Source organism: Pipistrellus hanaki (genome assembly GCF_964339955.1).
Source record: "Pipistrellus hanaki genome assembly, chromosome: 2".
In the NCBI taxonomy this organism is placed as follows: Eukaryota; Metazoa; Chordata; class Mammalia; order Chiroptera; family Vespertilionidae; genus Pipistrellus; species Pipistrellus hanaki.
This window is the reverse complement of record NC_140504.1, coordinates 132,173,117-132,193,631: the sequence shown is the minus strand read 5'-3', so window position 1 is coordinate 132,193,631 and position 20,515 is coordinate 132,173,117.

Genomic DNA, 20,515 nt, shown 5'->3' with positions numbered 1-20,515 from the left:
TCACCCTTGCCACTCCTCATCCTCCTCCCCTGTTTTATTTTCTCCATACACTTACCATCAGTTAACATTTAATATATTTTATTGGCTTACTTGCTTAGAGTCTCTCTTCTTTTTTGCATGTTTGTTTCTTTGATGCCTAGAACAGTCTCTGGAATAGAACAGACACCTATTAAACATTTGTTAAATGACCAAATCCATTCATCTATTCAACATTTTGGATATCCAGAAAACTGGATTTTTCATCTAAGAAAACTTGCAATTATTCCCTGAGTTTGGAATTGGGTTCTGGGAAAAGTTTGAAAAGGACAGAAATTTCCCACTGATGATTGAAGGAAAGGGCAAAATACCAATAGCCTTCCTGATGTACCACTTCTTAATATACCAAGTGCTCTATGTTCATTGTCTGCATCTTGAGTGAGCCATTTGAGGTAAGTAGCCTGATCTCAGTTTTTCAAAGGAAGAACTTGAGGTTTATAGGAAGTAGGCAATTTGGTCATGTTTATGAAAGAATGTCCAGCCTATAAGAAACTCTTATAAGAGTATTTTTGCCAAAACCGGTTTGGCTCAGTGGATAGAACATCGGCCTGTGGACTGAAAGGTCCCAGGTTCATTTCCGGTCAAGGGCATGCACCTTGGTTGCGGGCACATCCCCATTGGGGGGGGGGAGGGGTGTGCAGGAGGCAGCTGATCGGTATTTCTCTCTCATCGATGTTTCTAACTCTCTATCCCTCTCTCTTCCTCTCTGTAAAAAAAAAAAATCAATAAAATATATATATTTTTAAAAAGAGTTCTTTGACCTAAATTATTGAGGACATGTCCAGAAGCAAAATCTCAAAGAATTGAGAAAATGCTCCAGGGAATGGCAGTTTTACAGCTTATTTTATACATTAGTATCAAAGGAACATGAAGGCCATTGGTGATAGATTAAGAGGTGGGAGAAAGCAAAGTGGGAAATCTTTAGGATTGGACAAAAAGCAAAATGGAAAAACACATCCTTCTTTTACCTTGGTGGGTATGGGATAGTTACTAAGTATAGTACAGAGATGGCATGTAAGGTTCTATGATCTCATTTTCTGGTGGTCTTGTGCTCTGGTGCCTGCAGTTGTACCTCCAAGGGGTCTAGAAAAGAAAGTTAGGCTGACATTTCAAAGGTTATCCTAGATTTGTAAGAACAACGGACAGAGGCCACTTAAGGTAAAGATGAACCTTCCTAAGGAAGCTATAGGCCTGGGGCGTGACTAACCACCATGACCTGTGCAATTAGGAATTTATGGTCAGACCACCCTCTGTGGTTACTTTTGGTCACTGAGTGTGTAAGGCCTGCCACGCAGGACCCTCTAAGCTTGTTAGGTTTAGTATGTGGCATCTTTTTTGTTCACTACTAAGCCTCCCCAGTGATAAAGCCTGGGCCTATACACAGCATACAGATAAAGCCTGGGCCTGTACACAACACAGATGCTGCCTTCAGCAGCTGGCCACTGGCCCCCCTTTCTCCTCTTTATCTGTCTCTCTAGCTAGCTGCTTTCCGGAGAGAGGAGAAAAACTGTTCTCATAATCAGTGTCTGACCGAAATCCCTCTGAGAATAGAATATCCTGTAAGTGATTGCAACACATTTTTTTTTTTTTTTTAGTCTGTGTTGGTTTGAGATTCCTACTACTATAAGCTCTAAAAACCAGAGTATTCCTCCTGATGCTTAGTCACAGGAGGGGAGAACGTGCATGGAGAAGAGACATCCTAGCTTGGAATCAGATTTCCCAAACAACTAAGGGATTGGACCCTCCAAGAATACCCTCCGAAGAATTCCTTCAGGATTAGCAATATCATTTTTAGGAAATTCCAGATTTATGTCATAAGTAAAAATCAAATGTTTTACCAATAAAGTTTAGGTTTAGAGATTCTCAGTGATATACTCCCCTTTCCAGGCCTCCAGGAATTTAGTTCTTGATCCCCAAACTGGGAACACTTTGAAATTTTCGTGATTGAGCAACTGGGGATTTTATCTAAACCCTCCAGTAACCAGGAGATGTCCCGTCTCGTGTGTAAGTTAGTTGTCCTGAGGTCTCTCTGAAGGAAGTCTCAGCTCTGGGCTGGAGAGCGTGCCTGTTTATCTTTGAATCGAGGGTTCAGATCAAGTCTCTCCAAAGTCATGCCACTTTGGCATGCAGACTCGTTTGCGCTCAAAACAATCAAGGCCCCAGAAGTCTCAGGAAGAGCTTGTTACTTCTTCTTTAAACGCCTAAAAGAATTTAGAGGTCCTGGTCTAGGAAGTGGACTATTACCAGAGATAAGTGCCAAGAGTATGTGCTAGTGTGGTGGGCTAGGGGGAGCTCGGGGGCCTAGAGATGTAAGTCTGTGTCCCATTGTCTCTGAAACGTTTGCTCTTCCTATATTCCTGTGAATTGTCTCCTTCCCTTTGGAGCAGAGACCCCTATCCTGTTCTCCTGAGCTCGACATGGCATATAGCCTATTTCCCCTAACTGCATGTGTGTCTCATATTTGTATGGGGTCCCCATATGGACATAATTAAATTATTTTCTCTTCTGTTAATCTGTATTATGTCAATTTAGTGATTAGATCAACCAGAAGATCCTAGAAAGGTAGAGGAAAATGTTTTTCTTCCCCATAGTGTATTACAGAATCATTGGATGTCTGGAGCAGTGGTGTAGGCCTGCCTGGCATAGGAGGGTTAGAGGGGTCAGTGGGTTTCACTCAAATAAATATCTTTTAAGCAAGTACCTAAATAATAAAATTTATTTCAATGGAGTTTCTCTTATCTCTTTTCACATTACTTCATTTTCTTCAACTACTCATTTATTATTTTGTAAAATAATTCAAAACACCTTTTTTAAGTTAAGTTCATTTGCTAGGCTTTTGGGCAAAAATGACATCTGTTGTAAAAAGGGCCTAGATATTTGGTCATATCCTAATAAAACATGCTTCTCTTTAGACTTGATGGGAATAAATTAGCAGCATGTTCTAACTGCAATCATGTCTCAGCATCCATCCTCAGGACCCCCAAACCCTGTGTTAATGAAAAAAAAAAAAACCACAAAGAAACAAAAAACCATTGAAACCTATAAAGAATTTTTTTGTGAGTTTATTTGTGCTTTACTGTGGACATATGCTGGTGAGCAGAACCTCAACGGATTGAGATAATGCTCCTGAGAATGGTGGGTTACATTTCTATATTTATACATTGCAATCAAAGGAAAGGGACTAGGTTAGTTACATGAAATTCATTGGTGATAGATTAGGGAGGTGGGACAAAGCTAAGCGGGGAGACCTCTGGGATAGGGTAAAAGGTTAAATGATGGACATGAGCTTCTTTTACAGAGATGGATACAGGATACTCTAACGCAATTAACAGTTGACAATTAATTTGATAACAATAACAATGAGGGAATGTCTCGAGGCCATTTGTTGTTCCCTGAGGGGGTCTGGGATAAAAAGGAAGTTACAAGTTACCCAAATATCTCACAGATATGTTATCTCAGATGCAGGAAGGCAGATGGGCTCAGTAAAAGATCAAAGTTGATCTTTGTCAGGTGAAATATCTGGGACATGACTACCTACTATAACCTGTTAGATATTTAATTTTCAAACCATCTTTTGTGGTTATCTTAGGTCTCTGGGTTTGCAAGACTGCCACGCAGGCCTTCCCTGAGCTTGTCAGGTTAGCATGTGGCTCTTTCTTTCACACCTGCAGGGCCAGAAAATGACCGGTGAGAGGATGCTCAACACCATCAGTCATCAGGGAAATACAAATCACAATCTCCGTAAGATACACTTCATACATACGAATTTGGCTAAAATTAAAAGACAGACAATAACAAGTGTTAGAATCTGGAGAAATTGAAATGCTCATACATTGCTGGTGGGAGTGTATAGTGGTGCAGCTGCTTTAGAAAACAGCTCTTCAAAAAGTCTGACATTGAGTTTCTATATGACTAAGCAATTTTACTTCTAAGTATACACTCAAGAGAAATCAAAGCACCTGCCTACACAAATATATGCATACAAAATTCATTGCAGTGTGATTCATAATAGCCCGAAAACAAAATCAACCCAAATGTCTATCGACTGATGAATGCATAAAAAATGTAATATACCCAGACAAGGAATATTATTTAGCCATAAAAGGAAAAAAAAGTACCTGTACCTGCTATAACATGGATGAACCTTGAAAACATGCTCAGTGAAAGAAGCCTGTCACAAAAGGCCATATATTGTGAGATTCCATTTATATGAAATGTCCAAAAAAGGCAAATCCATAGAAACTAAGAGTAGGTTAGTGGTTGCCTAGGGCTGGGATGAGGGAGGAATGGGGTGTGACTGCAAGTGAGCACATTTTTTCCCCTAGGTGGGTGGTGATAAAAATATTCTAAAATTAGAAGTGGTGATTGTACAACTTTTCCAATATACTAAAAACCATTGAAAAGTGCACTTTAAAATGTTGAATTTTATGATATGTGAATCGTATCTCAATAAAAGCATCTAGTAGAAGGAGATATGTAAAAATAAAACAATATGAAAAAAATCAATAGTACAGTTAAATTATTACTCTCTTTGGAAACCATCTTTGCATCCATTGTAAGACTCACTGTATTCCATTCTAAATCTAATACTTTGGAGAGTATGAAATTCTGAATTGGGGAAGTGTACCCTACTCTTTAGTCGTATTTTTCTCCCTGTAATACCACCCATCTTGCCTTGTTCCTGGATGCTCATTCTTGACTTAGAATCTAGTGTTTCTCAAAGTGTCACTTTCGTCCAATTGCAACAAAAATCTGTGGTAGTGCTTGTGAAAAATTCTTGGGCCCCACTCTGGGACCACTGAAACAGAAAGTGTGTGTGTGTATGACTCTGGACTTCACATTTTAAACAAGTCACCTTGCTATAAAAATAATACTATTATTAATAATAGCTCTTGCCTATGGAATACTATGTGCAGGCACTACTCCAAGAGCTTTACATTAATTAATCAATTTAATCCTCAGCACAGACTATGACTGGGTAATATTATAATACTCATTTTTCAAAGGAATAAAATGAGTTACTGAGTGGTTAAGAAACTTTCCCAAATTAATATATAATTAGTAAACAATAGAGTCTGGAATCAAACACAGACAGTCTGGCTTCAGATTTCATGCTCTTAACCATTGCACAATGCTGTCTGATATGGTTTGAATGTTTGTTTGCCCCCAAGTTCATATGTTGAAATCCTAACCCCCAAAATGATGGTATTAGTGGGGCCTTTGAGAGATGCTGAAATCATGAGGTGGGACCTTCATGAACGGGATTACTGGCCTTATAAAGGAGGTTCCAGCAGGGCCCCTGCCCCCTTTCACCACGCGAGGACACACAGAGCAGGTGCCAGTTATGAACCAGGAGGCGGGCCCTCGCTGTGCTGGATTGCTCAGCCTCCAAAACTGTGAGAAGGAAAACTACCAGGTCTGTGGTATTTCGTTATAGCAGTTCTAAGATACCACCTCTTCTTCTCATTGATTCTCATGCTTAAGTTTGAGATTATTATGATTGTTATTTAATATATTACTTGCATCTGCAAAAATAAATACCTATATTTCTACCTTTGGTGTGAAAGTCTACAAAAATGAATTTTCTTAAGGGGCATGTGCCAAGCCCAGTTGGAGGTTGTACATTTGGAAACAGGGATGTGAAAAGCATACCCCCCTTGGGAAAGGACCATGCCCCTCCCTCCTGCCTCTTCAGTAATTGACTCCAGGGAAGCTATCCACCCAGAGAGAGGCCTGTCTCCTGCAGCAGAAACCTGTCTCAGGTTCAGTTCGAAAGCCTGGGCCAACCTCCCCCACTGGTGTTTCTGATTCACCAGGACAAGGAGAACCCTTGTCTGAGGGTGTCACTGCTCTTGTCCCAGAACTCAACCAGGCCTATTTGGAAGTCACGGCCAACTTTGAGCTGCCTACTGATGGCCTAGGCCACTTTCAGGCTGCCACTAGGTCCCACAGCTTCTGGCTGGCCAGAGTCACCACAGCCTCAAGGGCCATGCTTGGTTCCATGTCACATGGGGAACTTCCAAGGCAGTTCTCTCAGGGGCCTGCAGCACACTGATAAGATCTTGGCAAGGATGGAAGAAAGAGCAAAGGTACAAGGCCTGGATCGACCCCTGGGGATGGGCTCATTGGGAAGGTCCTGGAGGCCCTCCCAGCTTCTGATACTTCACCCGTAGAAGGAAGGTGATCTTTCCCAGCCCAGGGCCTCTGCAAGTGGCTAAGATGACTGGTCACAATAACATCCATGAATAACATCTGCTTCCTATGACATAAGTGTCACTGTTCTGAATTGCCAATCTTTAACTTTGAGCTTGACCTCCTTCACCCAAAAAGGTCTGGCATCCACTAATTCAATAAATACTAATTGAAGGAATGAGTGATTTTCTTTGTAGAAAACATGTAGGATTGCAACGTGACTAATAGGCATCTCACATTTACCTTGGTTGGAGTGGAATTCAATTTCTCTTTGAAACCTGTCCCTTTCCACTTGGATCTAACTTGTGAACAGTGCCAACATCCATCCAGTTGCTCTAGCCAAAACCCAGGAGTCACCTTTGACTTTTCTCTCCTTTCATTCAACCCATCTGCAAGGTCAAAACACACCTGGGCCCCTCCCCCACTTGTCCAGTACCCATCTTCTCACTCTTCACTCACTGCAATGACCCTTTATAGGCCATGTGACACTCAGCAATCAGGATAAATCACATAATGTCATTTCCCCACTGAGAAATCTGCAATGGTTTCCCAGTGCACTTAAAATAAAACCCAAAGATCTTGTCATGCAGGCGAGTCTTTACATGAGCTGTTCCCTCACACCTCTCTGGCCTTGCCTCCTACACCACTCCCCCTTTCACTGCGTTCCAGCCACACCTGCCAGCCTACTTTCTGTCATTTCAACATGCCAAGCTCATTCCCATCTCAGGTCTCTGCAGTGACTGCTCCCTGGGTCCGGAATGCTCTTCCTCTGAAACATGGCATGACTCCTTCTCATCAACTTTAGTTTCAGTTCAAACAGCACGTCCGTAGGGAAGCCACAACTCCTATCCTAAGTTATCCTGTTACAATCTGAAGTTATCTTGTGTGTTTAATGACACATCAACTACTGTCATTCTCCTCAACTGTGACAACATGCATGAGGCCAGAGATTTTGCCTGGCTATGCCCAGTCCTGATGCCTGACACATAACTGACTCTCACTAAATAGTTCTTAAATGAATGGTGTGATGTCACTATGAAAGCACTAGTTTCAACTGTCTGCCTTGTTCTAGAAAGGACATAAGGAGGTTTATAGAAATGAAAATAATAAGGTTTGTGAAATACCAGCCTAGAAAATTAGGTTTAAAAAAACAACGAGGGTAAGATGCTTATATGAACACTTAGTTTTGCAGCATCCCAGGATTCTGTCCCTCAAACTTAGCATGTCCAAACCCACTGCCCCATAGTCTCTCCTGAGAGCATGAAGTTCAAGCCCCGACGTTATTCTGCTTTCAGATACTTTTGACCACTCCACTGCCTCACTCACTCCACTTCAGTCACACTGACCTCCTTGCTGTTTCTTCAAAATGCCAGCACACACCTGCTTCAGGGGTTTTGAACATTCTGTTTCCTCCATTTGGATCCATATAGCATGCTACCTCGGTTTCCTCAAGCTTCAGGTTTTGCTCAAATGGCATCTCAAAAAGTCATTCCACCTCTTTCTACCCTAGTCCTCTTCCCTGTTTAGTTTCTACCTCTTTATCACCAATGAATACAATATTACATGTATTTATATATAATACATTTTATATAAAATATGTAATACATTAAAATATATTTTAACACATTAAAATACATTATATAGGATTATACACATAATATATATATATATATATATTTATATAGCCCCCAAAACTGCATATGTATACTTTAACAGCTGATTTTATTACATATATATATATATATATATATATATATACACACACACACACACACACACACAATTGAATATTACTCAGCCATAAAAATGATGAAATATAGCCTTTTGTGACTATGTGGATGGATCTTTAGAGTATTATGCTAAATGAAATAAGTCAGATGGAAAAAGACAAGAACCATATTATTTCATTCACATAGGGAATTTTAAAAAAAGTAACAAACAGAACAAAACAAAAACAAATGCATAGATACAGACAAAAGAATTGTGCCTACCAATGAGGAAGGAAGATGGGGGGAGGGCGAATTGTGTAGAAGGGGGCGAAATATATGATAATGGAAGGAAATTAGACTTTTGGTGGCGATAGGCTATACAGACATCAAACCATAATATTGTACACCTGAAATGTGTATAATTTTATTAACCAATGTTACCTCAATAAATACAATTTAAATAGATAAGTGAATGGCACTCCTTGGAACCATGTAGGACACACCTTGCACATCTCTACAAAGCATCCCTGTTTATGAGACTAGGTAAGGGTAGAGCCATAAGGCTTTAACCAGCAGCCAAGACAGGAGAAGTCTGACACATATTCAGAAAAGTTCCAGGGCCATGGAAAGACACATAATATTTCACTTTCTGTAGAAATGGGCTAAGAGAACAGCAGTGGGTAGGATCATGATACTCCTCAACAAAGAATTTAGAGTTAGATCTAACACAGAGAATGGCAATAAAAATCTGTCAATATGAACATGTTCAAAACAGATGAAAACAATTTGCCTTCCCCACACAAGCCAGCTGTCCCATATCTCCTAGAGCTCCCACTGACCAGCTTACCGAGGAGGGCGGTTTTCCCTTCCATGAGCAGCTATGAACTAAACACTAAGGTAGATGATGAATTACATGTTACACTGCTGTTTTGGATTGCCAGCTATAAGCCAGTTTCATCAGGGCAGTTACCCAAACGAATGAGTGTGGTAAGTTTTTCCACTAAGAAATTGGATTCCATAAAATTTACAGTAATAAAAATATTCACTCCATCAGCCATCCCAGTCAGCACTTCCACCCAAAGGGCCCTTAACTTTGCACATGGCAGGAGCATCCGTATTTCCGTGTGTTTGTGTTTAAGAAGCACATTTCTTAAATTTTTGTGGTGAGGCCAGGGCTTTCATAAGGGTTTATTTTCACACACACTCACCAAAGTTACATGTAGTTTTCTTTAATTTATTGGAAGATATGAAGAAATTGCATGATAAGCTGAAAAATATGTACAACAGTGATGACTCAGTAAACACCTCAGCTTTCATGTTGCGGCTTGCCTGAAGTCCAGGAATGCATTCATTCAAGGCTAAACCCTCCCAGAGAGCTTACCACATGTCAAGTACCATGCGAGGCATTTTTCTGAGGCTGAGTGGGATTGAGAGATAAAGGTCATGATCTTTGACCTATGGGGCTCCCAATCTGGTGGAGGGCTCACCACATTTTCTAGCACTGTAGGCAGTGTGTGCTGAGTGTTCACTGAGGGGGTGATCATGTGCCATCCCTGTGGATGAGGGATCTGGGGTCTCCCAGGGAGGTGGGCTCTGAGTCGGTCTTGAAGAAGCACAAGATGTAGAAAATTGGGGTCTCAGCGAGAAGAGCTGCTGACCAACCTCCTGCCTCTGATGATTCCATGATCTCTGTGAATAAGAGAAAAATTAAATTTGAACACATTTGGGCTACTGTATCTTTCAATCTCTTTGCTATAGCAACTTTGTCTATAGCTTAACAGTTAAGTGGTCAGCAAACTGCGGCTCCTAAGCCACATGCGGCTCTATGGCCCCTTGAGTTTTTAGCAAAGGCCAGCTTAGGAGTACCCTAAGTTAATAGCAACATACTTACCTATATAGCTTAAGTTTAAAAAATGTGGCTCTCAAAAGAAATTTCAATTGTTGTACTGTTGATATTTGGCTCTGGGACTAATGAGTTTGCCGACCACTGGTAATACATTTGTGGAACAGTTATTGTGCTTACCTCCTCCTAACACATCCAGGCCAATATGACTCAGTCAGCAAGATGAAAGGAAGGGAGCCAATGACAAGAGAATCCTTGTGATGAGCAGCACGTTATCTTAAAAAAAAAAGAAAAAAGAAAAAAAAAAGAAAAACATCTACTCTGACCTCCCAGTTTTCCCAGCAGGAGCTATTTCTCTCACTTCTAGTGATAAAGGAGCAGAGGTGCAAAGATTGTCCAAGGTGACTCACAGTCAGTAAGCAGCCAAGACCAGAACCTGGACAGGTCTGATGCTTCCTACACTCAAGTGTAATCAGTTACATGGAGGGAGTGCCTCAGAAGGCCCTGTTAAGTGTCCCGCTGTGTCTCTGTTTATTCCAGGAGGGCAAGGAAAAGCATCCCCAACATTTTGCTGAATCCCAACAGGGCAGGTGACCTGGGAAACTTAGCAGCAGCAGAACTAGAAAGGAACTTGGAACATTTCCAGTTTAACACCTTGTTTTGCAGAGGCCAAGGGCAGATATGTGCTTCAGTCACTGGGGTCCAGAGCTGACCCTTGACCCAGTTCTGTCTTTGTCTCCAAGTTTCCCTTCCTGAGTCCTTTGCTGTCCTCCAGGTGACCCTCCCACTATTCTCTCCCTTCTCTCTTCACTCTCCTTTTGGGAGTGTCATGTGACAGCCTGGTAGGAAGTAAGTTGAATCCTGAGGTATATACGTTCATTTGGGCTGTTTCTCCAACCATCAGTAAAAAACTGTCCTCATTAAAGAGACTTTAGGCTCAGCCAGCAAGTAGAGTGGGATTGGGAGCGGGGAGCAGGATGGTGGCAGCAGAGGGAGGAGGGGCCACTGAGGAAAATCGGATATGCATAACAGGGAGGCAATCACTCCAAGCAGACTTGTACCCTGAGGACTGTTTCCAAGCGGTCTGCCTGCTGGAGCTCAGCGCTGCCTTCCAGAAAAGATAGTATTTCGGTGATGAAACAAGTGCTTTCCTATTTGCTGCATTCCTGCAAGGCTTCTGACTTGAGCAGGCTGGGTTAGTTAAGTGCAGAGAGTTAGTGGTTTCTCAAGACTTTGTAAACTGATTCTGCGTGGGAGTGTTTCCCTTTCTTTAAATGGATCACTAGGAAAGATTGGACACAAATCAGGAATTCAATTTCTAACCAAACAAATTTCTACCCACGCAGATAACTTGACTCATGCAAGCAACTTGTAATAATTAAAAGGTTTGCTTCGTCTCGGAGACTGGCTTCTCTTTGGCACCTTGGTGAGGACCTGCAGGGGTCCTTTCCACTCTGGGTTGCTATGACACAGCATGTTACAGTTAAGAAGCACCACATACCCATGAAAGCCTGGGATGGAGACTGTGGGTCAAATGATCACTCCCACTAGATAGAGGTGGAGACAGAGGCCCAGAGTGATGAAGAATTGGCCCACATCCACACAGCGAGAAACCATCCTCTTCTAGTGCCTTTTTCCCACTTTCACACAGAACCCGAGTTCTTGGACAATAAGCCTGAAATGTCACCACTTAAAAGGGAGAGGGGGTGAACCACCAAGGACCTATAGGTAATTTACTCATTTGTTCATTCATTTAGAAACATTTACTGAGTGCCGACTGCGCATCAGGGAACACTCTAGGTGATGAGGATTAAGCGGTGAATAAAGTGGACATGAATCCTACGGCTGTTCTATTCTGTCCCTTGGATTGCTTTCCATTTCTGGGCAATAATACCTGGCATTTACATAGATCTTTGGCTCTCAATGTGTTTTTCTACACATGTCTCCGAGGACCCTCACAGCCATCCTCAGAAAGGCTGAGTGTGGTGCCCACAGGCCGAGGGCAGGGCTGGGATTCTGACCCAGCTTTTCTGCCAGCAATGCCAACAGCCCTGCGGCTCAGGGGCACTGTTTCCTTAACAACTAGCCATGGTCAGAGCTACGGATGGGGGCACGCAGGGCCCTAAGAGTTGTTCCGTAAGGCGGAAGCTCAGGGGAGCTAAGAAAGGCAGAGCCCCGGAGTTGCACACATTTCGCGTAGAGGGCTGACTGTTGACTGTGCTGCTAGATTGCCCTAGCGGGAAGGAGACAAAAGCTCTGGACTGTGCTGAGCCCCAGTTCCGACTGCACTGAACCCCAGTTCTGGGAGAGACCCTTGGGCCCCAGGCTCATACAGAGGGAATCTGGGCTGGAAGGCGGAAGCTCAGGGGAGCGGTGAAAAGCAGAGCCCCGGAGTTGCACACATTTCGCGCAGAGGACAGATTGTTGATTGAGCCACTGGATTGCCCTAGTGGGAAAGAGACATAAGCTCCGGAATGCTCTTAACCTCACTTCCAACTGCACTGAACCCCAGTTGCAGGCTCATTGAGGGAGAGACTAGACTGTCTGGTAGCAGGCGAAACTCTAGGGCACCTTTCTCTCAGAGGTGCTTGCAGCGAGTACCAAAGGACACTGAGGAACACTGAGAGTCAGGAACCTCACAGGGTGGGGCTAACCGGAAGCCAAGGCTGTAGGCTCCACCTTGAAACTCTGCCCCATCCATGCTGAGCACAGAGGCTCTTGCAGTTTTCCAAGTCTAGTGGAATAAGGCTGTCTCCTGGCATAGATACAGCTGATCCTCCCACCCTACCAACTCAGGGAAGCAGTGAAAATGCCGAGACGAGGAAACAGATCACAAATGAAAGAAATGGAGGACAAAAAGCGACTGGATATAGAGTTCAAAACCATGCTTATAAGGTTTTTCAAGAATCTCATAGAAAAGGCCGATAAAATAAACAAGACCTTTGAAGATATGAAAAGGGATCAACTAGAAATAATAAAGGATCAACTAGAAATAAAGAATACATTCTCTGAAATAAAAAATATTATACAGAGTCCTAAAAATAGAATGGAAGATTACAAGAATCAAGTCAAAGATTTGGAACACAAAGAGCCAGAGAACAATCCTCCACAGATGCAAGAAGACAAGAGAATCCAGAAATTTGAAGATAGTGTAAGAAACCTCTGGGACAACTTCAAGTGAACCAACATCAGAATTATGGGGATCCCAGAAGATGAGAGAGAGCAAGATACCAAAAACATATTGAAAGAAATAGTGACAGAAAACTTCCCCCACCTGGTGAAAGAAATAGACTTACAAGTCCAGGAAGCACACAGAACCCCAAACAAAAGGAATCCAAAGAGGACCACACCAAGACACATCATAATTAAAATTCCAAGAGCAAAAGACAAAGAGAAAATATTAAAAGGAGCAAGAGCAAAGCAGGTAGTTACCTATAAAGGAGCACCCATATGATTGTCAGCTGATTTCTCAACAGAAACCATGCAGGCCAGAGGGGAATGGCAAGAAATATTCAAGGTGATGAATAACAAGAACCTACAGCCAAAAATACTCTATACAGCAAAGCTATCACTCAGAATAGAAGGCCAGATAAAGAGCTTCACAAATAAAAAAAAAGCTAAAGGAGTTCATCACTGCCAAACCAGAATTATATGAATTGCTGAAGGGGGTTCTTTAGGAAGAGGAAGAAAATAAAGATAAAAGTTATGAACAACAAATATGTAACTATCAACAAGTGAATCTAAAAACAAAAGGAATTAAAAAACCTGATGAACAATATTAACTGTTGAATATAATAGAATTAGAGGTACGGAAGGGGAGTGGACTGACAATTCTCGGGGAAAAGAGGAGTGGGGGGTGTGGGAAGAGACTGAACATAAACTGTGCACCTATGGATGAGGACAGTGAGGGGTGGGGAAAGGGTAGAGGGTGGAGTGGGAACCTGGTGGAGGGGGAAAAAATGAGGAACTTTTGTAATAATATGAACAATAAAGATTTATTTTAAAAAAAGAGTTGTTCCTCCTCCCATCTCCTTCTCTCTACACCCAATCTAGTGGGTTTCTTGAGAGCCAAGTGGTGGGAAAGAGAGTCCCCCCGACTATTCCTAAGCTCACAACTGGCAAAGCCCAAGGACCTGACCACAAACGGAGAAAAGAGGTAGGCATTCATTCCCCTGTGTCCTGTCACCTGGGGAGAGGTCAGGGAGGGCAGGCTGGAAGGAGGGTTCCCAGGAGATGGGGGCTGGTGCAGAGTCAGGCCGGGGCAGGTGCATACGCAAGGACTTTCTTTGCGCCATAGGTCACCTTATGTAGTTTGGGCACTTTGCAGTTTGTCCCAATATTTTACGTATTTATGCGAGCAGTCAACCGATCCTTTTGGAGCTCTCATAACCTCCTTCATGCTATTATTAGTGAAATTAGAGATCGACCCTTTTTCTGGACACATCAATGGAGTGTGATCTTCAATATAACCACAAAAGTTCCATTTTTTAAGCATTGTGAGTTTAGATGCCATAATCTCATAAATATCGGTGTCTGGTCCGGGTGCTGATTGCATGGGCGTCTGAGAGCATCCTCGGCTCAGGGCCAGGCCTCACGGGGTCCAACTCACCTTCTGTGGGTCCCGTGGGGGCAGCTCCCCAGGTGGGCGCGCACTCCGCTGGCTCCGCCTCATGCTGGCTCCGCCCCTCTCAGGTCAAGCCGGACCTGAGGGAGCAGGAAGAGCTAAAGCACGTGAACTTTTAAGTTAAGCCGATCTACTTTCTATTAGCAGGGGCTAACCCAAAAGATTTGGGAACCTTTGTAACTCCTTCATGCCTGCTTTCTTGTTTGCTGTTACTGCAATTAACAATAAACCCCACAAAAGACCAGGGGATCTGTGAAGGATGTCAGGGAACCACAAAGGGGACATTGAAAAGTTGGTCCTAGTTTCCAGGCTGTGGGAAGTAATCGCAGGGAACTGGATAAATGACAAAATAGTTCACGGTGTTTTTTTTGTTCGGTTTTGTTTTTAAGAAAAAAGGCAGATGGAGGCTGGGTGGAACAGGGAAGTAAGTATCTCTTGATGTGTGTTTTCACTCCTGGTCTCCACAGAAGGTCCCTGGGGGCAGGAGAACAGCTCTGCTTTCTTTGCTCTGATGTCTGAGCGCCCACAGTGCTGAGTGCACACACGCACAGTGGGCTCCTCCTCTTAGGGCTGGAGGAGGATCTGGAAAGTGGATTTAAAGTATGGGCGCCTACAAGAGGAAAAGAGAGTGGAATCCTTGGACCTGGTTATCTTCAGGGAGAACTAGGAGCAAGTGTCGGGTGGAGACCTAGAAGCCTTTAGAGAACCAGCTCTCAATGATATTGGGCTCATTCTCAGCAAAGCACAGAAAGCAGGTGATCCCTGGTTTTCTGACCCTGAGTAACCTAATCACCTGTCTGACCCTGTGGAACCTAATCACCTATCAAGCTGCCAACTAGCTTTTACCGAGCACCCATTTAATGCCCAGCACTGCCCCAGGGTCACAGATGACATAAAAGACGTCTACCTACCTATGGGGAACCTGTGGTCTTGGTGGGGAGGGCAGACCACCTTGCCCAGGAAAAGACCATGGAGAAGCGAGTGTCAGACTGTGCACTGGGCTCCAGAAGGTGCAACCCAGTCCTGAGGCTGGAGAGGGGGAGACAGGGCAGGGCTCCAGCAAGAGGGTGAAGCTCGCGCCTGCCTTGGAGGCCCCAGTTTGGCTGCTTCTGGTCCTGTCTTTGGTGCGGAGCTGGGTCTTCAGAGAGGAAGAAAAGCATCACCTGTCACTTGCACTATCTCCGGCTCCTTCTCAGCAACCACCTGCTCTACACATCACTGCTCACGGACTACTGGTGAAGCAAAAAGGAAGAACAAATGCTATGGAGAGGGTTAGAACACAGGTCCGCGCCTCCCTCCCTCCCACCAGGCCACCTTCTGGGGCTGCCCCTTGCGCTGCAGAAGTGCATCTTCAGGCTGCCCCATCTGGAAAGAAGGGGGGCTTCCAGGTACGGTTTCTGAGAGCCCCTGGGAGCAATTAAAACCCAAAGACTCCAGCTCAGTTGCAGTTTGTCCACATCCTCAAGGACCATTCTCTGAAATGCTGGCGTATTTCCCCGTTTAATCAATGCCCCACCTCCTGAGGTAAAAAGCTGATTTCAGCCACTGGAGAGGAGAGAGGTGACCTTTCTGTGGGGCTGCTTATAACTCGCTCCTTATAAGGAGCAGAGAGGCACCAGGCCCCACCCTCACAGCTCAGGAATGCAGCCTCTGTGTGTGTTCTCCCCAACCTCACCTGGCAATGGGGCTCCACACCTGAGCCCAGCATTTCCTGTGATCTCCAGGGGGGCGTGGCATCCCCGCCCACTGAGCCAAGAGAGTATTATTTGTTGGAGGTAATCCTAGCCATAAAATGTCTCAATGAGCCCTGCAACTGGATTCAATGGGACCAACGAGTTAGTTAAAACAATATTATTTTCTATTATTTGAGAAACAAACTTCCTAACAACGATATCAACTCCAGCTTCCCAGTGGACTATTATATAACCCCTAGTAAAAAGGAGGGTCAAAATCCACAGCGCTCAGAGCCAAACATCCCTCTAGGAGGGAACACTCATAAGCCATCAGTACTTTTAGCTGTTTTTTATTTACAATGCCTCCTCTAGGTCAGGCGCTTCACTTATCATTCCTATAGTGGCCCAGTAATTATGTCCATTTTATTAAAAAAGGATATTGAAGCTTAAGGAGAGGTTACACAACTAGTAACGGACACCCAGATATTTCAACCCAAGGCTTTCCTACCCCAAAGCCAGCAGAGTTCTTTCAGCAGATACCCACTTGGTTTTTCCAATGCCCACCAAAGAGCAGGGTCCCTCTGGGCTGTGCAACGGAGACAAGGATTTTGGCTATTCCATCTTGTCTAGTTCCTCATGAGGATTTCTCAGGCCATCAAGGAATAAAGGGATGCTTTATTTCCTTCTAAGCTGTTTTTCCTTCCAGTCTTGTGTTGCTCAGAAAAACATGGAACCAGAAAGCCAAACCCAGAGTGTTCTCTCTGCTCAACACGGAAGGAGTCCGTCCAAAGGCCTTGTTGTGAAATGCAACCTGGCTGAGCCTCCTTACCCAAGTTGGCCTGTAGGCCTGTCCTCTGACTGTCCCCACCACCCACCCAGGCCATGTCTCATTTCTCTGGTTCCAAGAACTAGTCAGTGTGGCTGCCCAGATATTCTGACCCATGACCCCCATCATTCATTTAGATAAATACTTTGTATCCATCATGGTCTTGGCGAATAAGTCAGAGATGGTTCCTGTCCTCTGGGAGCTGACATTCAGGAATGTGGAGTAAACAGCCACCAGTGAATTGCTTGACTCCATCATGTAAGTCCTGCGAAGATTGCTAAGTTGGCAAGAGAGTCCATAACTGGGGCACAGATAGGGGCCTGGTCAGGAACTGAGGGATCAGAGCAAGATCCCTACCTGTGAGAAAGAAGATGGGGTGGCTGGATGTACTCAGAGGGGCCAGGGGACAATGTGAGGCCAGAGAGGTAAGCAAGGTCTGACCTTTGGGCCCTTTGTAGGTCTGGACTTTGTCTTTGGAACAATGAGACCCCTTTGTAGGATTTAGATGGTGAATTATATGTGTGAAGAAACTTGTGCTGAGAATTAACATCTGCCTTTTTTGGCTCTTGGTCCCTCTGAAACTGTAAACTTGTAGTCACTTAAAGGCTGTCACTTAAAAGGGTCATGATAAATGTGCTTGACAATGATGACTTAGCTCAGGCAGTCCTCTCCCAGGATCTCAAGAGGTGATCTCCTTCATCAGGGGGCCCTGGGAAAGCATTGAGAGATCCCTAACAACACTCTTAGGGTCTAGCCTAACATGGGCCACTGAGGGCCACTGAGATGAAGCCCTAGATTTTTTTAAAAAATATATATTTTATTGATTTTTTACAGAGAAGAAGAGAGAGGGATAGAGAGTCAGAAACATCGATGAGAGAGAAACATTGATCAGCTGCCTCTTGCCTACCCCCTACAGGGATGTGCCCGCAACCAAGGTACAAGCCCTTGACCGGAATCTAACCTGGGACCTTTCAGTCCACAGACCGATGCTCTATCCACTGAGGCAAACCAGTTTCGGCTTGAAGCCCTAGATCCTTGAACCTCTTTCTGTGCATACAATGAGGGTCTTGCCCCTGGGGATCCACCAACTCTCTTTTCACCCTAACATTCTGACTTTTCCAACTGACTCCCTAAGAGGAGTGTTTTAGGGTGAACAACTCTGAGGGTCATCTGGGGCCTGGAGAGAGGATGGAAAGGAAAAGGAGGAGTGTGTGATGTCAACAAGCACTTCATGATCAATTGAATGGTGAGAAGGCAGCAAGGCAGAGAACAGTGGATGGCATCAGCATGATTTTACCCAGAGAGTTCTGCTGCTGAAAGCTTGACTTGTCCCATAGTGAGTGAGGAAGATTGAAACACACACCCCTGCACACACACACAAACACACAGACACATATTCCATGCACTTTTTACTTAAGAGATTATTAACATTTATTTAAATTTACACCCAGAGATCACATTTTTTAACTTGTGCGAATATAGTTTCCAAAATCACAATAAAATGTGATTTTAAAAAACATCCTCTGACAATGACTACATTTAATATCAGGGATCAAAACACGTTAATTTGCAGCCTGAGCAACAGATGCAATTGACTGTTCTGCCAAATCCCTTTTCCTAGTATTTCCTGCGTTATCACACATCTGCAACCATCCCCCGAGCTTGTCCCCTGTAAGGAGCGGTGTGAGTTCCAGGGAGGGAGTTCCCGGGAAGTGCTTCTTACAGGGTGTCTATGGCTGCTTTTGAGTGTCAGAAAGAATGTGAGATAAAAAGAGATAATGTCTGAAATGAAAAAAAGTGGGAATTTTGAAAGCAAATGATTAATTGTTGCTAGTTCTGCTCCCCAGCTATCATGAATTGATAGCAAATTAACAAAAAACAAAACAAAAAAACAACAAAACAAAACAAAACAGATTTATGTGTGTGTGTGGCATGACCCTGGCAGTGGCCGGATCCAAGAATAACGTGTGTCTAGATATCCTCCAGCTCCGCAGGGTACAGGCCCACGCTTTGTGGCCTTGCCCCGCGGTGGGGCTCTGCTCCCAAAAGAGTAGGAGGTGGCATTTCCATGCTCTCCAGCTTGGTGTTGTGGCTTGTGCCCTGGGTGAAACATTGGAAAACTAGAACCAGCCAGCTCTACTCTTTATTATTTGTATGCTTTGGCCAAGTTTCCTAACCCACTAGAGTCTCTCATTTCTTTATCTCTTAAATGACAGCAACAACTCAACACCCCGTGATTGAGGACAGACTTGCGCTGAGCTGCACCGCGTGTGAGTTAGGATGCAGCCATCATCTCAGCGAGAGCGCAGCGGTAGGTGAACGACCACCTGCGAGGTGACCCTCAACATTACAGCACCCCTTTCACCCAATGGGCACTTAAGAAAGGATTTTGTTGAGGGGAACATAAAAATGTGTCCAGATGTAAATGAAATAGACAAATATCTGGGTGTAATAGTCAATGTGCTTAAAATCCCACATGCTATTTGTTAATTTAGAAATACGGATTATTATGTAATTAAATGATATAGTTAAACATCACGCCGTAGGGAGTAAGGTCAATTGACAACACCTCAAAATGCCGCTGGCAGGAGCAAATGTGTTTATACTTCCTAGCGCTGGCGGAGCAACCTCCAGCCACGCTCGCTCCCACACTTGACTCTGAGGAACAGGCTGAATGAAAAATAGCACGGAGGACACACCCATCCCCATCCCACTGAGCTGGTACTGCTGGCACCCAGCCCACTGCCCTGTCCCCTCTTTCTATGGTTGTTCTTTTTTCTTTCCCCTCTCCACCCAGCTGCCACCCCGAGACAAGTCATTAACAATAGTCCTTGCCCTTTGTTCAGACTAGAGTCCTTCCAAAGAAACCTTACCAAGAACCGAAGACATAAAGAGTGTAGCTGCAGAGCCCTCCACAGACTTCAGTGTCATTGTTCCCTTCTGCACTCTCGGGGAGCTGTAGGCATTTTTCTCTCCCAGGCTCAGCTTTGTTCCCCTCCACAAGCAGTCCCTATGGGAGGGAGGGGGCCAGGGTGTTGAGGGAGCAATAATAGAAAGCTGCTGGGATTTGGAAAAGGGAAAACTGAGTTCAAATCAACCTCTACCTCTCACTGGCATTAAGACTTTGAGCACATCCCTTCACCTCTCCATATACAGTAATGGAGACAAATCTCTTAAAGAATCTTTAAGAATTCCATGAGATCACATATCCAAGGAATTCAATACTGAGCCCATCGTTGTTAAGAGCTGTTGGACCAGTTAACAACTACTAAGTCCCTTCTGTTCTCTCCTGTATTTTCTAGAGTAGACAGTGAATGGGCAGGGGAGAGATGGTTCATTTCCCCTTTTTAGGAATAATTTAACAAGACCATATTCATAGCAATTTCTTGAACCACACTATTACCTTTTTTTCCAGTGAGAAAGTTTTTTTGTTTTATTTGTTTGTTTTTTACTTTTACCAAAAGAAATTTGCTTGGGTAATCCTCAGGTCTAGGGTTGGCTGCTTAGATTAGCATATGGTCTGGAAAAAGCACCCACCTCCATGGTCCAAAGACATTCCTTGCTCTTTGGAGAAGATGAAGCAAGCACACCATTCCTCCCACATGTACAGGG